Source organism: Pseudophryne corroboree, unplaced genomic scaffold (assembly GCF_028390025.1).
Source record: "Pseudophryne corroboree isolate aPseCor3 unplaced genomic scaffold, aPseCor3.hap2 scaffold_403, whole genome shotgun sequence".
NCBI classification, from domain to species: domain Eukaryota; kingdom Metazoa; phylum Chordata; class Amphibia; order Anura; family Myobatrachidae; genus Pseudophryne; species Pseudophryne corroboree.
In genome coordinates, this window is record NW_026970043.1 from 550,253 (window position 1) to 575,395 (window position 25,143).

The window sequence follows — 25,143 nt, forward strand, 5'->3', positions numbered from 1 at the left end:
AGAACTACAGCACAGGCCAGTCTACACTATAAATCATGAACTGCACTATACATTTAAAGTATACAATAATACAACAGTTAATAAGGCTATGGGTGTGGAGTGTAAGAGGGTGAGGGATTCACAAAACCGAAGCTTTATTGTAACACAGACACATATAAGGGGAGGGTCAATAAATAGAAAGATATCCTTTACTATAGAATGTAGTCCAATCCGACCTCTGTGCTCTTCCACAACTGAAAAACAGATAGTGTTCCCAAGCCTTCCATCCTGGAATATCTTTGGTCTTTCGCCAATGAAGAAAACAATCCCTCCCTCCAGCAGACCCTTCAACCACGATACAAGATCACAGCCAAAAGGCTGAGAAGCAACTACACTTGAGCTTAACAAAAATGGCTAAAACTTAGTGGAGGAAAGTGCAGTGCACCAAAACATAAGCTGACACAATCATGGAGAATGCGCCAGCATATATGCTCTTCTATCTATATTTTGCAAACCTGCTCTTGTCCCCTCCAGCTGCTCTAAGTAGATTTAACGTCTGGCAAGGTGCATAACCCACTGACAAGCAGGCACACTCCTGCATGAGTTTTCTCTCTCACTAGCTGGATGATACACAATCATTTGCATGCGCTCCACTTCCGACACACCACCCACCCAACCACCCAGTCACCAGAGCCACCCACAAGCCAACTGGCTCCGTGATTTAATTTGCACAGTGTAGTCATCCAGGCAGCATGTCCTTCTCAATGGAAGGATCTCTGGTTCCATGGAATCTTCCGCATTGGAATGCTGCGGAACAAAAAGGCTTTAAATATTCAGCTTGCTAGCATTCAATGTACCTGCGGCTTGGCTCTAGCACATGGGTCTTCATCCTGTGGCCCTCCAGCTGCTGTGAAACTACACATCCCAGCATGCCCTGCCACAGTTTTGCTATTAAGGTATGCTAAAACTGAGGCAGGGCATGCTGGGATGTGTAGTTCCACAGCAGCTGGAGGGTCGCAGGTTGAAGACCCATGTTTTAGCATGCCTGTTCTATGATGCATGTTCCTTGATGTCACAATCAGCTTGGAATGGGGTGTCTAGCAGGCATTTGCTGACAGCCACTTGAGGGAGACACACATCAGGAGATGCAGCATATCGGAGGTCTTCGATGCCTTTCCAGCAAATGCACACCACCTGCTGCTGGTCTGGACACAAAACAATGCCCACAATCGAAGTCCCAAAATGCCCAACTACAGGATTCATGTAAGTAGTGAATTTAGGAATGAATTTAGAAGTAGGAAATTAAGTTAGTTCACAAGTACATTCAAATTCAGATCTAAAGACTAAACACAAAACACAAAATAAGACTCCACAGAGCAATTATCAGGTGTCTTTATCAATTGTTGCATTTAAAAAATCAAGCAATTAGGGAGCACAATGTTGCGACAATGTAACCCTATTTGCAAAATAGTACTAAATAAGTTTGTCGATGTAAGACATTTGCAAAGGCGCAAACAAAACACGCTGGAAAATGCAACTGAATCTGTTTTTGGAGGTTAGAAAAGATGCAGGATCAAGTAGCTCCATGGGTAGGGTGTTTGATTAGAATTCAACAGGTTATAGGTTTGAATCCTGGGTATGATAGTTTGAGGTGTTATTTAATAAAGCATGTTTATATATTAGTCACACATGGCTTACTTGTACAAATGGCATGTCACCAGTTAGTGCTGACTGCTGATATGCCATTTGCACTAAAACAAATTAAAATGGTAAAAGTTATTGTACTTTAAGTAAAAATAAAAGCTAAAATATCAAACCCAGTTTTGGATTACTTTAATGAACAAAAAAAAAAATGCATATAGCAAAGGATAGTTTCAATCTGCCTACCTCTGGGTTATGGACCCAGCATGCTTCCATTACAGTACTCTGCTGCACATGTAAGTGCAAGAGATCCTGAAGCACTCACTCATCATGGGAAAGTACCAATGTGTTTCTTCATTGGTTGATGGAAGAAACATCTTACAAAAACTCTCCACATTATTGACTTTTTAAAATGTTTCTAGGAATCGTTCTAGATGAATGCTTATTAGCCTTTGTCAGTATGGACTTTTACAAAGTGTTGCTGTGGCGCAATCAGTTACTGTGTAAGGCTATTAACCAAAAGGTTGGTGGTTCAATCCCACCCAGGGACGTAATTGACCTTGTTATCAGATTTTGGTGATCTTTATGTAGACAAGTGAAAATTTCAAACCCCCTCTTATGGTGTAGGGTACCTGGCCTTCTCTGATGTAATCAGAGTTAGATTTGATTCAGTGATTTTATAAAAACAGCTAGGAAGCACAATTTAGCAGTGGGTTGCAGAGAAAAAGAAATATGCTGGCAAAAAAATCCAATTGAGTGATTAAACAGCTTTTCATTTTCTGGCTTTATTTTTATGCTAACAAATTTGTTCTCTGAAAAGTGTCCACAAAGCCAAGTTTCTGATTAACACATTTGTAGGGATGGTTTTTAACCTATTACTAAATTAAACTTGCTTCATTGGAAAGGCAGCAAGATGCATCCTCATTTCAATATCTACTGAAATAATACAGGTTGACACCAGGAAACATTAACGCCACTGCATCCTTTGTGCTTTCTCATGTGGAAGTCTGTTTAATGTGAAAACAAGGTGATATCTAATTAGCACACAGGTAAGGAATTAAGAAAATATTTATTTAAGGGTGAAGATGTTTCTCACAAAATCGTTGCCCCAATGCATCATTGAAATTCAAGCTGGAAAGATGATTTTAATATATCACTTGTACATTTTGTATTGCTCTTCTGGTGACAATGTAGTTTGTTTTTGTCAATTACCATTTTAATAATCGGGTAAAGAAAATTAAGTGGATTTTTGAAAGAAAACAATACTGTCAATATACTATTAAAACAAATGAAAATGGTAAAAGTTATTGTACTTTAAGTAAAAATAAAAGAGCAAAAATATCAATCCCAGTTTTGGATTACTTTAATTAACAAAAAAAAAACGCATATAGCAGAGGATAGTTTCAATCTGCCTACCTCTGGGCTATGGACCCAGCATGCTTCCATTACAGTACTCTGCTGCACATGTAATTGCAAGAGATCCTGAAGCACTCACTCATCATGGGAAAGTACCAATGTGTTTCTTCATTGGTTGATGGAAGAAACATCTTACAAAAACTCTCCAGATTATTGACTATTTAAAGTTTTTCTAGGAAACGTTCTAGATGAATGCTTATTAGCCTTTGTCAGTATGTACTTTTGCAAAGTGTCGCTGTGGCGCAATCAGTTAGTGTGTACAGCTATTAACCAAAAGGTTGGTGGTTCAATCCCACCCAGGGATGTAATTGACCTTGTTATCAGATTTTGGTGATCTTTAAGTAGACAAGTCAAAATTTCAAAAACCCCTGTTATGGTGTAGGGTACCTGGCCTTCTCTGATGTAATCAGAGTTAGATTTGATTCAGTGATTTTATAAAAACAGCTAGGAAGCACAATTTAGCAGTGGTTTGCAGAGAAAAAGAAATATGCTGGCAAAAAAATCAAATTGAGTGATTAAACAGCTCTTCATTTTCTGGCTTTATTTTTATGCTAACAAATTTGTTCTCTGAAAAGTGTCCACAAAGCCAAGTATCTGATTAACATCTTTGTAGGGATGGTTTTTCACCTATTACTAAATTAAACTTGCTTCATTGGAAAGGCAGCAAGATGCATCCTCATTTCAATATCTACTGAAATAATACAGGTTGACACCAGGAAACATTAACGCCACTGCATCCTTGCTGCTTTCTCATGTGGAAGTCTGTTTAATGTGAAAACAAGGTGATATCTAATTAGCACACAGGTAAGGAATTAAGAAAATCTTTATTTAAGGGTGAAGATGTTTCTCACAAAATCGTTGCCCCAATGCATCATTGAAATTCAAGCTGGAAAGATGATTTTAATATATCACTTGTACATTTTGTATTGCTCTTCTGGTGACAATGTAGTTTGTTTTTGTCAATTACCATTTTAATAATAGGGTAAAGAAAATTAAGTGGATTTTTGAAAGAAAACAATACTGTCAATATACTATTAAAACAAATTAAAATGGTAAAAGTTATTGTACTTTAAGTAAAAATAAAAGAGCAAAAATATCAATCCCAGTTTTGGATTACTTTAATTAACAAAAAAAAAATGCATATAGCAGAGGATAGTTTCAATCTGCCTACCTCTGGGTTAAGGGGCCCAGCATGCTTCCATTGCAGTACTCTGCTGCACATGTAAGTGCAAGAGATCCTGAAGCACTCACTCATCATGGGAAAGTACCAATGCGTTTCTTCATTGGTTGATGGAAGAAACATCTTACAAAAACTCTCCAGATTATTGACTTTTTAAAGTTTTCTAGGAAACGTTCTAGATGAATGCTTATTAACCTTTGTCAGTATGTACTTTTGCAAAGTATCTCGGTGGTGCAATCGGTTAGTGTGTTTGGTTATTAACCAAAAGGTTGGTGGTTCAATCCCACCCAGGGATGTTATTGACCTTGTCATCAGATTTTGGTGATCTTTAAGTAGACAAGTCAAAATTTCAAACCCCCTCTTATGGTGTAGGGTACCTGGCCTTCTCTGATGTAATCAGAGTTAGATTTGATTAAGTGATTTTATAAAAGAACAGCTAGGAAGCACAACTTAGCAGTGGGTTGCAGAGAAAAAGAAATACGCTTGCAGAAAAATCCAATTGAGTGATTAAACAGCTCTTCATTTTCTGGCTTTATTTTTATGCTAACTAATTTGTTCTCTGAAAAGTGTCCACAAAGCCAAGTATCTGATTAACACCTTTGTAGGGATGGTTTTTCACCTATTACTAAATTAAACTTGCTTCATTGGAAAGGCAGCAAGTGATGTCATCCAAGCAGTGGGTCAAAGTTGGCTTCAACCCTCGTCTGCTTATGAAAAGAGAAAAGGGATATGCAGGGCATGGCGGCCTTTTGCGACGCTTGGATGACCCCTAGTTTGCATTAAACACCCCCACCCTCCTTCGGTGTGGGGCTCATGTTGGCCATGCCCCAGCCCCTGAAGCATTCAAGCTGATTTCTTGCAGCAGCTGGGTACTGTAACAGCTCCAGAGCTGCTCTGTAAGGCAAGTAAAAGGGTGTGGGCCCTGCAGCACTACCTGTAGTTTGCATTGTGCATTGGAAGGCACAAAGTAAGCAGACGGGAGGAGAAGTCAGGATAGTGCACAAGGTTATAGAAGGGAGGGGCTCAAGAAAAGAGAAGTGGAAACAGACAGCATACTAGGCTGGAGAGAGACCTGAGACAAAGAGATCTGAATTATACGAGAGCCGTCCAGGGGAAACACAAATTATGCAGTCAAGTTTCCCACATTTGGGGAAATCGCAAGGGGCAGCACACCCAGAGTGCAATGGGTGAGCCTTGCCCTGGGAGAAGCACCTTCATGATCATAGTATCTCACCTGGCAGGTTAGTAGGAGTTGGGCTAGAGCTGGGGAGGGTCGCTGCTCGGGCACTACCTTTCAAGTGAAGGAGATCCAACTGAGGCAGCACAAGGGAACTCTCAAAAGAAGAACAAGGCTAGAGGAAGATCTGAGACAAAGAAATCTGACTTTACCAGAGCTGACCAGAGGAAAGCACAAACACAGTCCACCACTACCACAAATAATGCAGTCGAGTTTCCCACATTTGGGGAAATCACAGGGGTCAGCATACCCAGAATGCAATGAATGAACCTCACCCTGGGAAAACAATCTTCATGACAATAGTATCTCCTATGCAAAATAAGTATGATTTGGGATAGGGCTGGGGAGGGCCGCTGCTCAGGCACATCTCTGTCAAGTAAAGGAGATTCAACTGAGGCAGCACAAGGGAACTCTCATCTGGGGACAACAACTGCAGGGAGAACACATATTTTCAGATGAACATGGGGTGGCAGAAGGCTGCCTAATACTGAAGCACCCCCAAACAACAAACCAAATGCAACAACTAGTGCAAGCATTCCTGGGGGATGGCCTGCAGCAGATGGATTTGAATATGGTGATGTCATCCAAGCAGTGGGTCAAAGTTGGCTTCAACCCTTGTCTGCATATGAAAAGAGAAAAGGAGCGTGCAGGGCATGGAGGCCTTTTGTGGTGCTTGGATGACCCCTAGTTCGCATTAAGCACCCCCACCCTCCTTCGGTGTGGGGCTCATGTTGGCCATTCCCCAGCCCCTGAAGCATTCAAGCTGATTTCTTGCAGCAGCTGGGCACTGTAACAGCTCCAGAGCTGCTCTGTAAAGCAAGTAAAAGGGTGTGGGCCCTGCAGCACTACCCATAGTTTGCATTGTGCATTGGGAGGCACAAAGTAAGCAGACGGGAGGAGAAGTCAGGATAGTGCACAAGGGTATAGAAGGGAGGGGCTCAAGAAAAAAGAAGTGGAACCAGACAGCAAACTAGGCTGGAGAGAGACCTGAGACAAAGAGATCTGAATTACATGAGAGCCGACCAGGGAAAACTCAAATTATGCAGTCAAGTTTCCCACATTTGGGGAAATCGCAGGGGCAGCACACCCAGAGTGCAATGGGTGAGCCTTGCCCTGGGAGAAGCAACTTCATGATCATAGTATCTCACCTGGCAGGTAAGTAGGAGTTGGGCTAGAGCTGGGGAGGGTCGCTGCTCGGGCACCCCCCTGTCAAGTGAAGGAGATCCAACTGAGGCAGCACAAGGGAACTCTCGAAAGAAGAACAAGGCTAGAGGAAGATCTGAGACAAAGAAATCTGAATTTTACCAGAGCTGACCAGAGGAAAGCACAAATACAGTCCCCCACTACCACAAATAATGCAGTCGAGTTTCCCACATTTGGGGAAATCACAGGGGTCAGCATACCCAGAATGCAATGAATGAACCTAACCCTGGGAGAACAATCTTCATGACCATGGTATCTCCTATGCAAAATAAGTATGATTTGGGATAGGGCTGGGGAGGGCCGTTGCTCAGGCACATCTCTGTCAAGTAAGTTGCATTTGATTTGTTGTTTGGGGGTGCTTCAGTATTAGGCAGCCTTCTGCCCTACCATGTTCATCTGAAAATATGTGTTCTCCCTGCAGTTGTTGTCCCCAGATGAGAGTTCCCTTGTGCTGCCTCAGTTGAATCTCCTTTTGGAGAAGACCTCAATAAGATTGTAGCTGATCTGGCTACTGCTAAAACAGCTTGCCTACCTAGTATGACTCCTACCACGCAGAAGGCTAAAAGTACTTTTCTTGGCCCTTTCATCCTCCAGGTAAAGCGTACCCAAGGTCAGGCATACCCAAAGCAAGCTCATGTTTCCAGACCTGCCAAGCCCAGACTGAAGCAATCCTGGGCTGCCCATCAGCCTGCTTCCAAAACGGACAAGCCTGCCGCATGACGGTGCAGGCCTCCCTCTGGGGGATCCCAGGGTGGGGGACCCGACTTCTAGGTTTGGCAAAGAAAGGTATAATTCTAAGCTAGAGAATTCTGTTTGGAGCTCACCTTGTACTTTGTGAAGAAATAATCAGCATTGTGGCTGAGCAGATACATGTAGTGTGTGGCTGCAAACTGCATGGATCTGCTGCGTTGTAATGCTGATTCTTTTTTTTTGCAAAGTACCAATAGCTTCATATAATGTTCACAATTTTTATGCAGGATCAAATAGCTCAATAGGTAGGGTGTTTGATTAGAATTCAACAGGTTATAGGTTTGAATCCTGGGTATGGTAGTTTGAGATGTGTTATTTAATAAAGTATGTTGTTCTGACTGCCGGCATCCTATCACCTGGGATATCATACTAAATAAATGGAGTTGATCAAATTTTTTTTTTTTTTTTTAACTAGGGACAATTTCCAGATACTTCCCTTTATAACTGAGATTGCCCCCTGGAACTTCACATCAGTTGACAACTATGCATGAGTGGGCAGTGCTTGCCCTGGATCTGTCCACCCATTTATGTGCCGCCATAAAATAAAGCATGACTAACAGTTATCCTGGGCGTACACTACACAATTATCTGTCAGGCTATCTATCCAGTCTGGATGGTTGGAATGAAAATCTGGTAATGTATAGGAGCAAATGTCAATTAACCATTTGCTCCCAAACACTAGAAAAGTGGTCAAAAATGGTCATTACACAAATTGGTTAAACCCAAAATTTAACCAATTTGTTTAGGGGACCATTTTTGTCCATTTTTTAGTGTTTGAGAGTAAATCGTTGATGGTCATTTGCTCACATAGATAACCGGATTTCTATTCCAACCAGCCAGTGTTGGAGAGATGGTCTGCCAGATTACATAATGCATACCAGAGCCATAACTAGACTTTTTGGTGCCCTGTGACAGAGAATTATATGCCCTCCCCCCCATTTTTGCAATATGGACAAAAGGCGCATGCCTTGTGGGGAAGGGGCATAACAAGATTGGTCTCAGAGAAAGCACATGAGATATGAAGATATATCTAGTATACTTGACACTCAATGGTTTGTGGTATTGCAGGGGTGCCCTCCTTAAATGCATATACAGTCACACATGGCATGTTTGTGTAAATGGCATATCAGCAGTCAGCACTAACTGGTGACATGCCATTTGTACAAGTAAGCCATGTGTGACTAATATATAAACATACTTTATTAAATAACACCTCAAACTATCATACCCAGGATTCAAACCTAAAACCTGTTAAATTCTAATCAAACACCCTACCCATTGAGCTACTTGATCCTGCATCTATTCTAACCTCCAAAAACAGATTCAGTTGCATTTTCCAGCGTGTTTTGTTTGCGCCTTTGCAAATGTCTTACATCGACAAACTTATTTAGTACTATTTTGCAAATAGGGTTACATTGTCGCAACATTGTGTTCCCTAATTGCTTGATTTTTTAAATGCAAAAATTGATAAAGACACCTGATAATTGCTCTGTGGAGTCTTCTTTTGTGTCTACTTCTTATCTACATTTAATTCCCTACCTATAATCAAGGCATTTTTAAATGCTGGGTGCTGCCAGGACGTGAGGCCTACCTAGTCTTTAGATCTGAATTTGAATGTACTTGTGAACTAACTTAATTTCCTACTTCTAAATTCATTCCTAAATTCACTACTTACATTAATCCTGTAGTTGGGCATTTTGAGCCTTCAATTGTGGGCATTGTTTTGTGTCCAGACCAGCAGCTGGTGGTGTGCATTTGCTGGAAAGGCATCGAAGACCTCCGATATGCTGCATCTCCTGATGTGTGTCTGCCTCAAGTGGCTGTCAGCAAATGCATGCTAGACACCCCATTCCAAGCTGATTGTGACATCACGGAACATGCATCATAGAACAGGCATGCTAGAACATGGGTCTTCAACCTGCGACCCTCCAGCTGCTGTGGAACTACATATCCCAGCATGCCCTGCCTCAGTTTTAGCATACCTTAAAAGCAAAACTGTAGCAGGGCATGCTGGGATGTGTAGTTTCACAGCAGCTGGAGGGCAACAGGATGAAGACCCATGTGCTAGAACCAAACCGCAGGTACATTGAATGCTAGCAAGCTGAATGTTTAAATCCTTTTTGTTCCGCAGCATTCCAATGCGGAAGATTCCATGGAACCAGAGATTATTCCATTGAGAAGGACATGCTGCCTGGATGACTGCACTGTGCAAATTAAATCACGGAGCCAGTTGGCTTGTGGGTGGCTCTGGTGACTGGGTGGTTGGGTGGGCGGTGTGTCGGAGGTGGAGCACATGCAAATGAATGTGTATCATCCAGCTAGTGAGAGAGAAAACTCATGTAGGAGTGTGCCTGCTTGTCAGTGAGTTATGCACCTTGCCAGACGTCAAATCTACATGGAGCAACTGGAGGGGACAAGAGCAGGTTTGGAAAATATAGACAGAAGAGCATATATGCTGGCGCATTCTCCATGATTGTGTCAGCTTATGTTTTGGTGCACTGCACTTTCCTCCACTAAGTTTTAGCCATTTTGTTTAAACGCAAGTGTAGTTGCTTCTCGCTCTTTTGGCTGTGATATTGTATTGTGGTTGAAGAGTCTGCTGGAGGGATTGTTTTCTTCATTGGCGAGAGACTGAAGATATTCCAGGATGGAAGGCTTGGGAACACTATCCGTTTTTCAGTTGTGGAAGAGTTGAAAGACCGGATTGGACTACATTCTATAGTAAAGGGTATCTTTGTATTTATTAATCCTCCCTTTATATGTGTCTGTCTTTCAATAAAGCTTTGGGCTTGTGATTCCGTCACCCTCTTACACTCCACACCCATAGCCTTATTAACTATTGTATTGTTTAAATGTATAGTGCAGTTCATGATTTATAGTGTAGGCTGACCTGTGCTGTAGTTCTTGAACTGTACTATACCGACAGCATTTGTATTGTGTTTTGGCTGTGCTGCAACACAGTACTTATGTGTGTAATGTTTATGTATGTTTTTTTGCTTCTTTATGTCAATAAAGACTGCTTTTTCAATCCAATATCTGAAAACAATCAATGTTTATCTTTGATGGCAATAGAAGTGGTATGATATTTGCTGCTTTTGAAAGGCAATATCTGATATGTCCCCTATCTGGGAACCATATATTAAATGGCTTTTCAGAAAAGGGAGATGGGAGAAGAGCTTTCAGTACTTGTAGGACCGATGCACATTTCCTATTCTAGCCTCCAAAAACAGATTCAGTTGCATTTTCCAGCGTGTTTTGGATGCGCCTTTGCAAATGTCTTACATCGACAAACTTATTTAGTACTATTTTGCAAATAGTGTTACATTGTTGCAACATTGTGTTCCCTAATTGCTTGATTTTTTAAATGCAACAATTGATAAAAACACCTGATAACTGCTCTGCGGAGTCTTATTTTGTGTCTACTTCTTATCTACATTTAATTCCGTACCTCTAATCAAGGCATTTTTAAATGCTGGCGGCTGCCAGGACGTGAGGCCTACCTAGACTTTAGATCTGAATTTGAATGTACTTGTGAACTAACTTAATTTCCTACTTCTAAATTCATTCCTAAATTCACTACTTACATGAATCCTGTAGTTGGGCATTTTGGGACTTCGATTGTGGGCATTGTTTTGTGTCCAGACCAGCAGCAGGTGGTGTGCATTTGCTGGAAAGGCATCGAAGACCTCCGATATGCTGCATCTCCTGATGTGTGTCTCCCTCAAGTGGCTGTCAGCAAATGCCTGCTAGACACCCCATTCCAAGCTGATTGTGACATCACGGAACATGCATCATAGAACAGGCATGCTAAAACATGGGTCTTCAACCTGCGACCCTCCAGCTGCTGTGGAACTACACATCCCAGCATGCCCTGCCTCAGTTTTAGCATACCTTATAGCAAAACTGTGGCAGGGCATGCTGGGATGTGTAGTTTCACAGCAGCTGGAGGGCCACAGGATGAAGACCCATGTGCTAGAGCCAAGCCGCAGGTACATTGAATGCTAGCAAGCTGAATATTTAAATCCTTTTTGTTCCGCAGCATTCCAATGCGGAAGATTCCATGGAACCAGAGATCCTTCCATTGAGAAGGACATGCTGCCTGGATGACTACACTGTGCAAATTAAATCACGGAGCCAGTTGGTTTGTGGGTGGCTCTGGTGACTGGGTGGTTGGGTGGGTGGTGTGTCGGAGGTGGAGCACATGCAAATGATTGTGTATCATCCAGCTAGTGAGAGTGAAAACTCATGCAGGAGTGTGCCTGCTTGTCAGTGGGTTATGCACCTTGCCAGACGTTAAATCTACATAGAGCAGCTGGAGGGGACAAGAGCAGGTTTGCAAAATATAGATAGAAGAGCATATATGCTGGCGCATTCTCCATGATTGTGTCAGCTTATGTTTTGGTGCACTGCACTTTCCTCCACTAAGTTTTAGCCATTTTTGTTAAGCTCAAGTGTAGTTGCTTCTCGGCCTTTTGGCTGTGATCTTGTATTGTGGTTGAAGGGTCTGCTGGAGGGAGGGATTGCTTTCTTCATTGGCAAAAGACCAAAGATATTCCAGGATGGAAGGCTTGGGAACACTATCCGTTTTTCAATTGTGGAAGAGTTGAAAGACCGGATTGGACTACATTCTATAGTAAAGGATGTCTTTCTATTTATTAATCCTCCCCTTATATGTGTCAGTCTTTCAATAAAGCTTCGGGCTTGTGATTCCCTCACCCTCTTACACTCCACACCCATAGCCTTATTAACTGTTGTATTATTGTACAGTTTAAATGTATAGTGCAGTTCATGATTTATAGTGTAGGCTGGCCTGTGCTGTAGTTCTTGAACTGTACTATACCGTCAGCATTTCTATTGTGTTTTGGCATTGCCGCAACGCGGGTACTTATGTGTGTAATGTTTATGTATGTTTTTTTGCTTCTTTATGTGCATCGGTCCTACAAGTACTGAAAGCTCTTCTCCCATCTCCCTTTTCTTAAAAGCCATTTAATATATGGTTCCCAGATAGGGGACATATCAGATATTGCCTTTCAAAAGCATCAAATATCATACCACTTTTATTGCCATCAAAGATAAACATTGATTGTTTTCAGATATTGGCTTGAAAAAGCAGTTTTTATTGACATTAAAAAAACATACATAAACATTACACACATAAGTACAGTGTTGCAGCACAGCCAAAACACAATACAAATGCTGATGGTATAGTACAGTTCCAGAACTACAGCACAGGCCAGCCTACACTATAAATCATGAACTGCACTATACATTTAAACTATACAATAATACAACAGTTAATAAGGCTATGGGTGTGGAGTGTAAGAGGGTGAGGGATTCACAAAACCGAAGCTTTATTGTAACACAGACACATATAAGGGGAGGGTCAATAAATAGAAAGATATCCTTTACTATAGAATGTAGTCCAATCCGACCTCTGTGCTCTTCCACAACTGAAAAACAGATAGTGTTCCCAAGCCTTCCATCCTGGAATATCTTTGGTCTTTCGCCAATGAAGAAAACAATCCCTCCCTCCAGCAGACCCTTCAACCACGATACAAGATCACAGCCAAAAGGCCGAGAAGCAACTACACTTGAGCTTAACAAAAATGGCTAAAACTTAGTGGAGGAAAGTGCAGTGCACCAAAACATAAGCTGACACAATCATGGAGAATGCGCCAGCATATATGCTCTTCTATCTATATTTTGCAAACCTGCTCTTGTCCCCTCCAGCTGCTCTATGTAGATTTAACGTCTGGCAAGGTGCATAACCCACTGACAAGCAGGCACACTCCTGCATGAGTTTTCTCTCTCACTAGCTGGATGATACACAATCATTTGCATGCGCTCCGCTTCCGACACACCACCCACCCAACCACCCAGTCACCAGAGCCACCCACAAGCCAACTGGCTCCGTGATTTAATTTGCACAGTGTAGTCATCCAGGCAGCATGTCCTTCTCAATGGAAGGATCTCTGGTTCCATGGAATCTTCCGCATTGGAATGCTGCGGAACAAAAAGGATTTAAATATTCAGCTTGCTAGCATTCAATGTACCTGCGGCTTGGCTCTAGCACATGGGTCTTCATCCTGTGGCCCTCCAGCTGCTGTGAAACTACACATCCCAGCATGCCCTGCCACAGTTTTGCTATTAAGGTATGCTAAAACTGAGGCAGGGCATGCTGGGATGTGTAGTTCCACAGCAGCTGGAGGGTCGCAGGTTGAAGACCCATGTTTTAGCATGCCTGTTCTATGATGCATGTTCCATGATGTCACAATCAGCTTGGAATGGGGTGTCTAGCAGGCATTTGCTGACAGCCACTTGAGGGAGACACACATCAGGAGATGCAGCATATCGGAGGTCTTCGATGCCTTTCCAGCAAATGCACACCACCTGCTGCTGGTCTGGACACAAAACAATGCCCACAATCGAAGTCCCAAAATGCCCAACTACAGGATTCATGTAAGTAGTGAATTTAGGAATGAATTTAGAAGTAGGAAATTAAGTTAGTTCACAAGTACATTCAAATTCAGATCTAAAGACTAAACACAAAACACAAAATAAGACTCCACAGAGCAATTATCAGGTGTCTTTATCAATTGTTGCATTTAAAAAATCAAGCAATTAGGGAACACAATGTTGCGACAATGTAACCCTATTTGCAAAATAGTACTAAATAAGTTTGTCGATGTAAGACATTTGCAAAGGCGCAAACAAAACACGCTGGAAAATGCAACTGAATCTGTTTTTGGAGGTTAGAAAAGATGCAGGATCAAGTAGCTCCATGGGTAGGGTGTTTGATTAGAATTCAACAGGTTATAGGTTTGAATCCAGGGTATGATAGTTTGAGGTGTTATTTAATAAAGTATGTTTATATATTAGTCACACATGGCTTACTTGTACAAATGGCATGTCACCAGTTAGTGCTGACTGCTGATATGCCTTTTGCACTAAAACAAATTAAAATGGTAAAAGTTATTGTACTTTAAGTAAAAATAAAAGCTAAAATATCAATCCCAGTTTTGGATTACTTTAATGAACAAAAAAAAAATGCATATAGCAAAGGATAGTTTCAATCTGCCTACCTCTGGGTTATGGGCCCAGCATGCTTCCATTGCAGTACTCTGCTGCACATGTAAGTGCAAGAGATCCTGAAGCACTCACTCATCATGCGAAAGTACCAATGTGTTTCTTCATTGGTTGCTGGAAGAAACATCTTACAAAAACTCTCCAGATTATTGACTTTTTAAAGTTTTTCTAGGAAACGTTCTAGATGAATGCTTATTAGCCTTTGTCAGTATGTACTTTTGCAAAGTGTCGCTGTGGCGCAATCAGTTAGTGTGTAAGGCTATTAACCAAAAGGTTGGTGGTTCAATCCCACCCAGGGACTTAATTGACCTTGTTATCAGATTTTGGTGATCTTTAAGTAGACAAGTCAAAATTTCAAACCCCCTGTTATGGTGTAGGGTACCTGGCCTTCTCTGATGTAATCAGAGTTAGATTTGATTCAGTGATTTTATAAAAACAGCTAGGAAGCACAATTTAGCAGTGGGTTGCAGAGAAAAAGAAATATGCTGGCAGAAAAATCCAATTGAGTGATTAAACAGCTCTTCATTTTCTGGCTTTATTTTTATGCTAACTAATTTGTTCTCTGAAAAGTGTCCACAAAGCCAAGTATCTGATTAACATATTTGTAGGGATGGTTTTTCACCTATTACTAAATTAAACTTGCTTCATTGGAAAGGCAGCAAGATGCATCCTCATTTCAATATCTACTGAAATAATACAGGTTGACACCAGGAAACATTAACGCCACTGCATCCTTGCTGCTTTCTCATGTGGAAGTCTGTTTAATGTGAAAACAAGGTGATATCTAATTAGCACACAGGTAAGGAATTAAGAAAATCTTTATTTAAGGGTGAAGATGTTTCTCACAAAATCGTTGCCCCAATGCATCATTGAAATTCAAGCTGGAAAGATGATTTTAATATATCACTTGTACATTTTGTATTGCTCTTCTGGTGACAATGTAGTTTGTTTTTGTCAATTACCATTTTAATAATAGGGTAAAGAAAATTAAGTGGATTTTTGAAAGAAAACAATACTGTCAATATACTATTAAAACAAATTAAAATGGTAAAAGTTATTGTACTTTAAGTAAAAATAAAAGCTAAAATATCAATCCCAGTTTTGGATTACTTTAATGAACAAAAAAAAAATGCATATAGCAAAGGATAGTTTCAATCTGCCTACCTCTGGGTTATGGGCCCAGCATGCTTCCATTGCAGTACTCTGCTGCACATGTAAGTGCAAGAGATCCTGAAGCACTCACTCATCATGCGAAAGTACCAATGTGTTTCTTCATTGGTTGCTGGAAGAAACATCTTACAAAAACTCTCCAGATTATTGACTTTTTAAAGTTTTTCTAGGAAACGTTCTAGATGAATGCTTATTAGTCTTTGTCAGTATGGACTTTTTGCAAAGTGTCTCTGTGGCGCAATCGGTTAGTGTGTTCAGCTATTAGTCAAAAGGTTGGTGGTTCAATCCCACCCAGGGACGTAATTGACCTTGTGATCAGATTTTGGTGATATTTAAGTAGACAAGTCAAAATTGCAAACCCCCTCTTATGGTATAGGGTACCTGGCCTTCTCTGATGTAATCAGAGTTAGATTTGATTCAGTGATTTTATAAAAAATCAGCTAGGAAGCACAATTTAGCAGTGGGTTGCAGAGAAAAAGAAAAATGCTGGCAGAAAAATCCAATTGAGTGATTAAACAGCTCTTCATTTTCTGGCTTTATTTTTATGATAACAAATTTGTTCTCTGAAAAGTGTCCACAAAGCCAAGTATCTGATTAACATCTTTGTAGGGATGGTTTTTCACCTATTACTAAATTAAACTTGCTTCATTGGAAAGGCAGCAAGATGCATCCTCATTTCAATATCTACGGAAATAATACAGGTTGACACCAGGAAACATTAACGCCACTGCATCTTTGCTGTTTTCTCATGTGGAAGTCTGTTTAATGTGAAAACAAGGTGATATCTAATTAGCACACAGGTAAGGAATTAAGAAAATCTTTATTTAAGGGTGAAGATGTTTCTCACAAAATCGTTGCCCCAATGCATCATTGAAATTCAAGCTGGAAAGATGATTTTAATATATCACTTGTACATTTTGTATTGCTCTTCTGGTGACAATGTAGTTTGTTTTTGTCAATTACCATTTTAATAATCGGGTAAAGAAAATTAATTGGATTTTTGAAAGAAAACAATACTGTCAATATACTATTAAAACAAATTAAAATGGTAAAAGTTATTGTACTTTAAGTAAAAATAAAAGAGCAAAAATATCAATCCCAGTTTTGGATTACTTTAATTAACAAAAAAAATGCATATAGCAGAGGATAGTTTCAATCTGCCTACCTCTGGGTTATGGACCCAGCATGCTTCCATTACAGTACTCTGCTGCACATGTAAGTGCAAGAGATCCTGAAGCACTCACTCATCATGGGAAAGTACCAATGTGTTTCTTCATTGGTTGATGGAAGAAACATCTTACAAAAACTCTCCACATTATTGACTTTTTAAAATGTTTCTAGGAATCGTTCTAGATGAATGCTTATTAGCCTTTGTCAGTATATAGTTTTGCAAAGTGTCGCTGTGGCGCAATCAGTTAGTGTGTAAGGCTATTAACCAAAAGGTTGGTGGTTCAATCCCACCCAGGGACTTAATTGACCTTGTGATCAGATTTTGGTGATCTTTAAGTAGACAAGTCAAAATTTCAAACCCCCTGTTATGGTGTAGGGTACCTGGCCTTCTCTGATGTAATCAGAGTTAGATTTGATTCAGTGATTTTATAAAAACAGCTAGGAAGCACAATTTAGCAGTGGGTTGCAGAGAAAAAGAAATATGCTGGCAGAAAAATCCAATTGAGTGATTAAACAGCTCTTCATTTTCTGGCTTTATTTTTATGCTAACTAATTTGTTCTCTGAAAAGTGTCCACAAAGCCAAGTATCTGATTAACATATTTGTAGTGATGGTTTTTCACCTATTACTAAATTAAACTTGCTTCATTGGAAAGGCAGCAAGATGCATCCTCATTTCAATATCTACTGAAATAATACAGGTTGACACCAGGAAACATTAACGCCACTGCATCCTTGCTGCTTTCTCATGTGGAAGTCTGTTTAATGTGAAAACAAGGTGATATCTAATTAGCACACAGGTAAGGAATTAAGAAAATCTTTATTTAAGGGTGAAGATGTTTCTCACAAAATCGTTGCCCCAATGCATCATTGAAATTCAAGCTGGAAAGATGATTTTAATATATCACTTGTACATTTTGTATTGCTCTTCTGGTGACAATGTAGTTTTTTTTTGTCAATTACCATTTTAATAATCGGGTAAAGAAAATTAATTGGATTTTTGAAAGAAAACAATACTGTCAATATACTATTAAAACAAATTAAAATGGTAAAAGTTATTGTACTTTAAGTAAAAATAAAAGCTAAAATATCAATCCCAGTTTTGGATTACTTTAATGAACAAAAAAAAATGCATATAGCAAAGGATAGTTTCAATCTGCCTACCTCTGGGTTATGGGCCCAGCATGCTTCCAGTGCAGTACTCTGCTGCACATGTAAGTGCAAGAGATCCTGAAGCACTCACTCATCATGCGAAAGTACCAATGTGTTTCTTCATTGGTTGCTGGAAGAAACATCTTACAAAAACTCTCCAGATTATTGACTTTTTAAAGTTTTTCTAGGAAACGTTCTAGATGAATGCTTATTAGTCTTTGTCAGTATGTACTTTTTGCAAAGTGTCTCTGTGGCGCAATCGGTTAGTGTGTTCAGCTATTAATCAAAAGGTTGGTGGTTCAATCCCACCCAGGGACGTAATTGACCTTGTGATCAGATTTTGGTGATATTTAAGTAGACAAGTCAAAATTTCGAAAACCCCTGTTATGGTGTAGGGTACCTGGCCTTCTCTGATGTAATCAGAGTTAGATTTGATTCAGTGATTTTATAAAAACAGCTAGGAAGCACAATTTAGCAGTGGGTTGCAGAGAAAAAGAAAATATGCTGGCAAAAAAATCCAATTGACTGATTAAACAGCTCTTCATTTTCTGGCTTTATTTTTATGCTAACAAATTTGTTCTCTGAAAAGTGTCCACAAAGCCAAGTATCTGATTAACATCTTTGTAGGGATGGTTTTTCACCTATTACTAAATTAAACTTGCTTCATTGGAAAGGCAGCAAGATGCATCCTCATTTCAATATCTACTGAAATAATACAGGTTGACACCAGGAAACATTAACGCCACTGCATCCTTGCTGCTTTCTCATGTGGAAGTCGGTTTAATGTGAAAACAAGGTGATATCTAATTAGCACACAGGTAAGGAATTAAGAAAATCTTTATTTAAGGGTGAAGATGTTTCTCACAAAATCGTTGCCCCAATGCATCATTGAAATTCAAGCTGGAAAGATGATTTTAATATATCACTTGTACATTTTGTATTGCTCTTCTGGTGACAATGTAGTTTGCTTTTGTCAATTACCATTTTAATAATCGGGTAAAGAAAATTAATTGGATTTTTGAAAGAAAACAATACTGTCAATATACTATTAAAACAAATTAAAATGGTAAAAGTTATTGTACTTTAAGTAAAAATAAAAGAGCAAAAATATCAATCCCAGTTTTGGATTACTTTAATTAACAAAAAAAAAATGCATATAGCAGAGGATAGTTTCAATCTGCCTACCTCTGGGTTATGGACCCAGCATGCTTCCATTACAGTACTCTGCTGCACATGTAAGTGCAAGAGATCCTGAAGCACTCACTCATCATGGGAAAGTACCAATGTGTTTCTTCATTGGTTGATGGAAGAAACATCATACAAAAACTCTCCACATTATTGACTTTTTAAAATGTTTCTAGGAATCGTTCTAGATGAATGCTTATTAGCCTTTGTCAGTATGTACTTTCGCAAAGTGTCGCGGTGGCGCAATCAGTTAGTGTGTAAGGCTATTAACCAAAAGGTTGGTGGTTCAATCCCACCCAGGGACTTAATTGACCTTGTTATCAGATTTTGGTGATCTTTAAGTAGACAAGTCAAAATTTCAAACCCCCTGTTATGGTGTAGGGTACCTGGCCTTCTCTGATGTAATCAGAGTTAGATTTGATTCAGTGATTTTATAAAAACAGCTAGGAAGCACAATTTAGCAGTGGGTTGCAGAGAAAAAGAAAAATGCTGGCAGAAAAATCCAATTGAGTGATTAAACAGCTCTTCATTTTCTGGCTTTATTTTTATGCTAACTAATTTGTTCTCTGAAAAGTGTCCACAAAGCCAAGTATCTGATTAACATATTTGTAGGGATGGTTTTTCACCTATTACTAAATTAAACTTGCTTCATTGGAAAGGCAGCAAGATGCATCCTCATTTCAATATCTACTGAAATAATACAGGTTGACACCAGGAAACATTAACGCCACTGCATCCTTGCTGCTGTCTCATGTGGAAGTCTGTTTAATGTGAAAACAAGGTGATATCTAATTAGCACACAGGTAAGGAATTAAGAAAATCTTTATTTAAGGGTGAAGATGTTTCTCACAAAATCGTTGCCCCAATGCATCATTGAAATTCAAGCTGGAAAGATGATTTTAATATATCACTTGTACATTTTGTATTGCTCTTCTGGTGACAATGTAGTTTGTTTTTGTCAATTACCATTTTAATAATAGGGTAAAGAAAATTAAGTGGATTTTTGAAAGAAAACAATACTGTCAATATACTATTAAAACAAATTAAAATGGTAAAAGTTATTGTACTTTAAGTAAAAATAAAAGCTAAAATATCAATCCCAGTTTTGGATTACTTTAATGAACAAAAAAAAATGCATATAGCAAAGGATAGTTTCAATCTGCCTACCTCTGGGTTATGGACCCAGCATGCTTCCATTGCAGTACTCTGCTGCACATGTAAGTGCAAGAGATCCTGAAGCACTCACTCATCATGCGAAAGTACCAATGTGTTTCTTCATTGGTTGCTGGAAGAAACATCTTACAAACACTCTCCAGATTATTGACTTTTTAAAGTTTTTCTAGGAAACGTTCTAGATGAATGCTTATTAGTCTTTGTCAGTATATACTTTTTGCAAAGTGTCTCTGTGGCGCAATCGGTTAGTGTGTTCAGCTATTAATCAAAAGGTTGGTGGTTCAATCCCACCCAGGGACGTAATTGACCTTGTGATCAGATTTTGGTGATATTTAAGTAGACAAGTCAAAATTGCAAACCCCCTCTTATGGTGTAGGGTACCTGGCCTTCTCTGATGTAATCAGAGTTAGATTTGATTCAGTGATTTTATAAAAACAGCTAGGAAGCACAATTTAGCAGTGGGTTGCAGAGAAAAAGAAATATGCTGGCAGAAAAATCCAATTGAGTGATTAAACAGCTCTTCATTTTCTGGCTTTATTTTTATGCTAACTAATTTGTTCTCTGAAAAGTGTCCACAAAGCCAAGTATCTGATTAACATATTTGTAGTGATGGTTTTTCACCTATTACTAAATTAAACTTGCTTCATTGGAAAGGCAGCAAGATGCATCCTCATTTCAATATCTACTGAAATAATACAGGTTGACACCAGGAAACATTAACGCCACTGCATCCTTGCTGCTTTCTCATGTGGAAGTCTGTTTAATGTGAAAACAAGGTGATATCTAATTAGCACACAGGTAAGGAATTAAGAAAATCTTTATTTAAGGGTGAAGATGTTTCTCACAAAATCGTTGCCCCAATGCATCATTGAAATTCAAGCTGGAAAGATGATTTTAATATATCACTTGTACATTTTGTATTGCTCTTCTGGTGACAATGTAGTTTGTTTTTGTCAATTACCATTTTAATAATCGGGTAAAGAAAATTAATTGGATTTTTGAAAGAAAACAATACTGTCAATATACTATTAAAAAAAATTAAAATGGTAAAAGTTATTGTACTTTAAGTAAAAATAAAAGCTAAAATATCAATCCCAGTTTTGGATTACTTTAATGAACAAAAAAAAATGCATATAGCAAAGGATAGTTTCAATCTGCCAACCTCTGGGTTATGGGCCCAGCATGCTTCCAGTGCAGTACTCTGCTGCACATGTAAGTGCAAGAGATCCTGAAGCACTCACTCATCATGCGAAAGTACCAATGTGTTTCTTCATTGGTTGCTGGAAGAAACATCTTACAAAAACTCTCCAGATTATTGACTTTTTAAAGTTTTTCTAGGAAACGTTCTAGATGAATGCTTATTAGTCTTTGTCAGTATGTACTTTTTGCAAAGTGTCTCTGTGGTGCAATCGGTTAGTGTGTTCAGCTATTAATCAAAAGGTTGGTGGTTCAATCCCACCCAGGGACGTAATTGACCTTGTGATCAGATTTTGGTGATATTTAAGTAGACAAGTCAAAATTTCGAAAACCCCTGTTATGGTGTAGGGTACCTGGCCTTCTCTGATGTAATCAGAGTTAGATTTGATTCAGTGATTTTATAAAAACAGCTAGGAAGCACAATTTAGCAGTGGGTTGCAGAGAAAAAGAAATATGCTGGCAAAAAAATCCAATTGACTGATTAAACAGCTCTTCATTTTCTGGCTTTATTTTTATGCTAACAAATTTGTTCTCTGAAAAGTGTCCACAAAGCCAAGTATCTGATTAACATCTTTGTAGGGATGGTTTTTCACCTATTACTAAATTAAACTTGCTTCATTGGAAAGGCAGCAAGATGCATCCTCATTTCAATATCTACTGAAATAATACAGGTTGACACCAGGAAACATTAACGCCACTGCATCCTTGCTGCTTTCTCATGTGGAAGTCTGTTTAATGTGAAAACAAGGTGATATCTAATTAGCACACAGGTAAGGAATTAAGAAAATCTTTATTTAAGGGTGAAGATGTTTCTCACAAAATCGTTGCCCCAATGCATCATTGAAATTCAAGCTGGAAAGATGATTTTAATATATCACTTGTACATTTTGTATTGCTCTTCTGGTGACAATGTAGTTTGTTTTTGTCAATTACCATTTTAATAATCGGGTAAAGAAAATTAATTGGATTTTTGAAAGAAAACAATACTGTCAATATACTATTAAAACAAATTAAAATGGTAAAAGTTATTGTACTTTAAGTAAAAATAAAAGAGCAAAAATATCAATCCCAGTTTTGGATTACTTTAATTAACAAAAAAAATGCATATAGCAGAGGATAGTTTCAATCTGCCTACCTCTGGGTTATGGACCCAGCATGCTTCCATTACAGTACTCTGCTGCACATGTAAGTGCAAGAGATCCTGAAGCACTCACTCATCATGGGAAAGTACCAATGTGTTTCTTCATTGGTTGATGGAAGAAACATCTTACAAAAACTCTCCACATTATTGACTTTTTAAAATGTTTCTAGGAATCGTTCTAGATGAATGCTTATTAGCCTTTGTCAGTATATAGTTTTGCAAAGTGTCGCTGTGGCGCAATCAGTTAGTGTGTAAGGCTATTAACCAAAAGGTTGGTGGTTCAATCCCACCCAGGGACTTAATTGACCTTGTTATCAGATTTTGGTGATCTTTAAGTAGACAAGTCAAAATTTCAAACCCCCTGTTATGGTGTAGGGTACCTGGCCTTCTCTGATGTAATCAGAGTTAGATTTGATTCAGTGATTTTATAAAAACAGCTAGGAAGCACAATTTAGCAGTGGGTTGCAGAGAAAAAGAAATATGCTGGCAGAAAAATCCAATTGAGTGATTAAACAGCTCTTCATTTTCTGGCTTTATTTTTATGCTAACTAATTTGTTCTCTGAAAAGTGTCCACAAAGCCAAGTATCTGATTAACATATTTGTAGTGATGGTTTTTCACCTATTACTAAATTAAACTTGCTTCATTGGAAAGGCAGCAAGATGCATCCTCATTTCAATATCTACTGAAATAATACAGGTTGACACCAGGAAACATTAACGCCACTGCATCCTTGCTGCTTTCTCATGTGGAAGTCTGTTTAATGTGAAAACAAGGTGATATCTAATTAGCACACAGGTAAGGAATTAAGAAAATCTTTATTTAAGGGTGAAGATGTTTCTCACAAAATCGTTGCCCCAATGCATCATTGAAATTCAAGCTGGAAAGATGATTTTAATATATCACTTGTACATTTTGTATTGCTCTTCTGGTGACAATGTAGTTTGTTTTTGTCAATTACCATTTTAATAATCGGGTAAAGAAAATTAATTGGATTTTTGAAAGAAAACAATACTGTCAATATACTATTAAAACAAATTAAAATGGTAAAAGTTATTGTACTTTAAGTAAAAATAAAAGCTAAAATATCAATCCCAGTTTTGGATTACTTTAATGAACAAAAAAAAAATGCATATAGCAAAGGATAGTTTCAATCTGCCTACCTCTGGGTTATGGGCCCAGCATGCTTCCAGTGCAGTACTCTGCTGCACATGTAAGTGCAAGAGATCCTGAAGCACTCACTCATCATGCGAAAGTACCAATGTGTTTCTTCATTGGTTGCTGGAAGAAACATCTTACAAAAACTCTCCAGATTATTGACTTTTTAAAGTTTTTCTAGGAAACGTTCTAGATGAATGCTTATTAGTCTTTGTCAGTATGTACTTTTTGCAAAGTGTCTCTGTGGCGCAATCGGTTAGTGTGTTCAGCTATTAATCAAAAGGTTGGTGGTTCAATCCCACCCAGGGATGTAATTGACCTTGTGATCAGATTTTGGTGATATTTAAGTAGACAAGTCAAAATTTCGAAAACCCCTGTTATGGTGTAGGGTACCTGGCCTTCTCTGATGTAATCAGAGTTAGATTTGATTCAGTGATTTTATAAAAACAGCTAGGAAGCACAATTTAGCAGTGGGTTGCAGAGAAAAAGAAATATGCTGGCAAAAAAATCCAATTGACTGATTAAACAGCTCTTCATTTTCTGGCTTTATTTTTATGCTAACAAATTTGTTCTCTGAAAAGTGTCCACAAAGCCAAGTATCTGATTAACATCTTTGTAGGGATGGTTTTTCACCTATTACTAAATTAAACTTGCTTCATTGGAAAGGCAGCAAGATGCATCCTCATTTCAATATCTACTGAAATAATACAGGTTGACACCAGGAAACATTAACGCCACTGCATCCTTGCTGCTTTCTCATGTGGAAGTCTGTTTAATGTGAAAACAAGGTGATATCTAATTAGCACACAGGTAAGGAATTAAGAAAATCTTTATTTAAGGGTGAAGATGTTTCTCACAAAATCGTTGCCCCAATGCATCATTGAAATTCAAGCTGGAAAGATGATTTTAATATATCACTTGTACATTTTGTATTGCTCTTCTGGTGACAATGTAGTTTGCTTTTGTCAATTACCATTTTAATAATCGGGTAAAGAAAATTAATTGGATTTTTGAAAGAAAACAATACTGTCAATATACTATTAAAACAAATTAAAATGGTAAAAGTTATTGTACTTTAAGTAAAAATAAAAGAGCAAAAATATCAATCCCAGTTTTGGATTACTTTAATTAACAAAAAAAAAATGCATATAGCAGAGGATAGTTTCAATCTGCCTACCTCTGGGTTATGGACCCAGCATGCTTCCATTACAGTACTCTGCTGCACATGTAAGTGCAAGAGATCCTGAAGCACTCACTCATCATGGGAAAGTACCAATGTGTTTCTTCATTGGTTGCTGGAAGAAACAT

General features: G+C 38.7%; 4 non-coding genes across 4 annotated transcripts; all 4 read right to left on the reverse strand.

Moving 5' to 3' along the window:
- Positions 1-5,301: 5,301 nt before the first annotated feature.
- LOC135024057 (U1 spliceosomal RNA) lies at positions 5,302-5,465 on the reverse strand. Its single transcript, XR_010220929.1, has one exon. It is a non-coding gene; the product is annotated as a U1 spliceosomal RNA (small nuclear RNA).
- Positions 5,466-5,615: 150 nt separating this feature from the next.
- Positions 5,616-5,779, reverse strand: LOC135023992 (U1 spliceosomal RNA). The gene has a single exon (XR_010220868.1). It is a non-coding gene; the product is annotated as a U1 spliceosomal RNA (small nuclear RNA).
- A 674-nt stretch (positions 5,780-6,453) lies between these two features.
- LOC135024112 (U1 spliceosomal RNA) lies at positions 6,454-6,616 on the reverse strand. Its single transcript, XR_010220979.1, has one exon. It is a non-coding gene; the product is annotated as a U1 spliceosomal RNA (small nuclear RNA).
- Positions 6,617-6,768: 152 nt separating this feature from the next.
- LOC135024268 (U1 spliceosomal RNA) lies at positions 6,769-6,932 on the reverse strand. The gene has a single exon (XR_010221112.1). It is a non-coding gene; the product is annotated as a U1 spliceosomal RNA (small nuclear RNA).
- Positions 6,933-25,143: the final 18,211 nt, after the last annotated feature.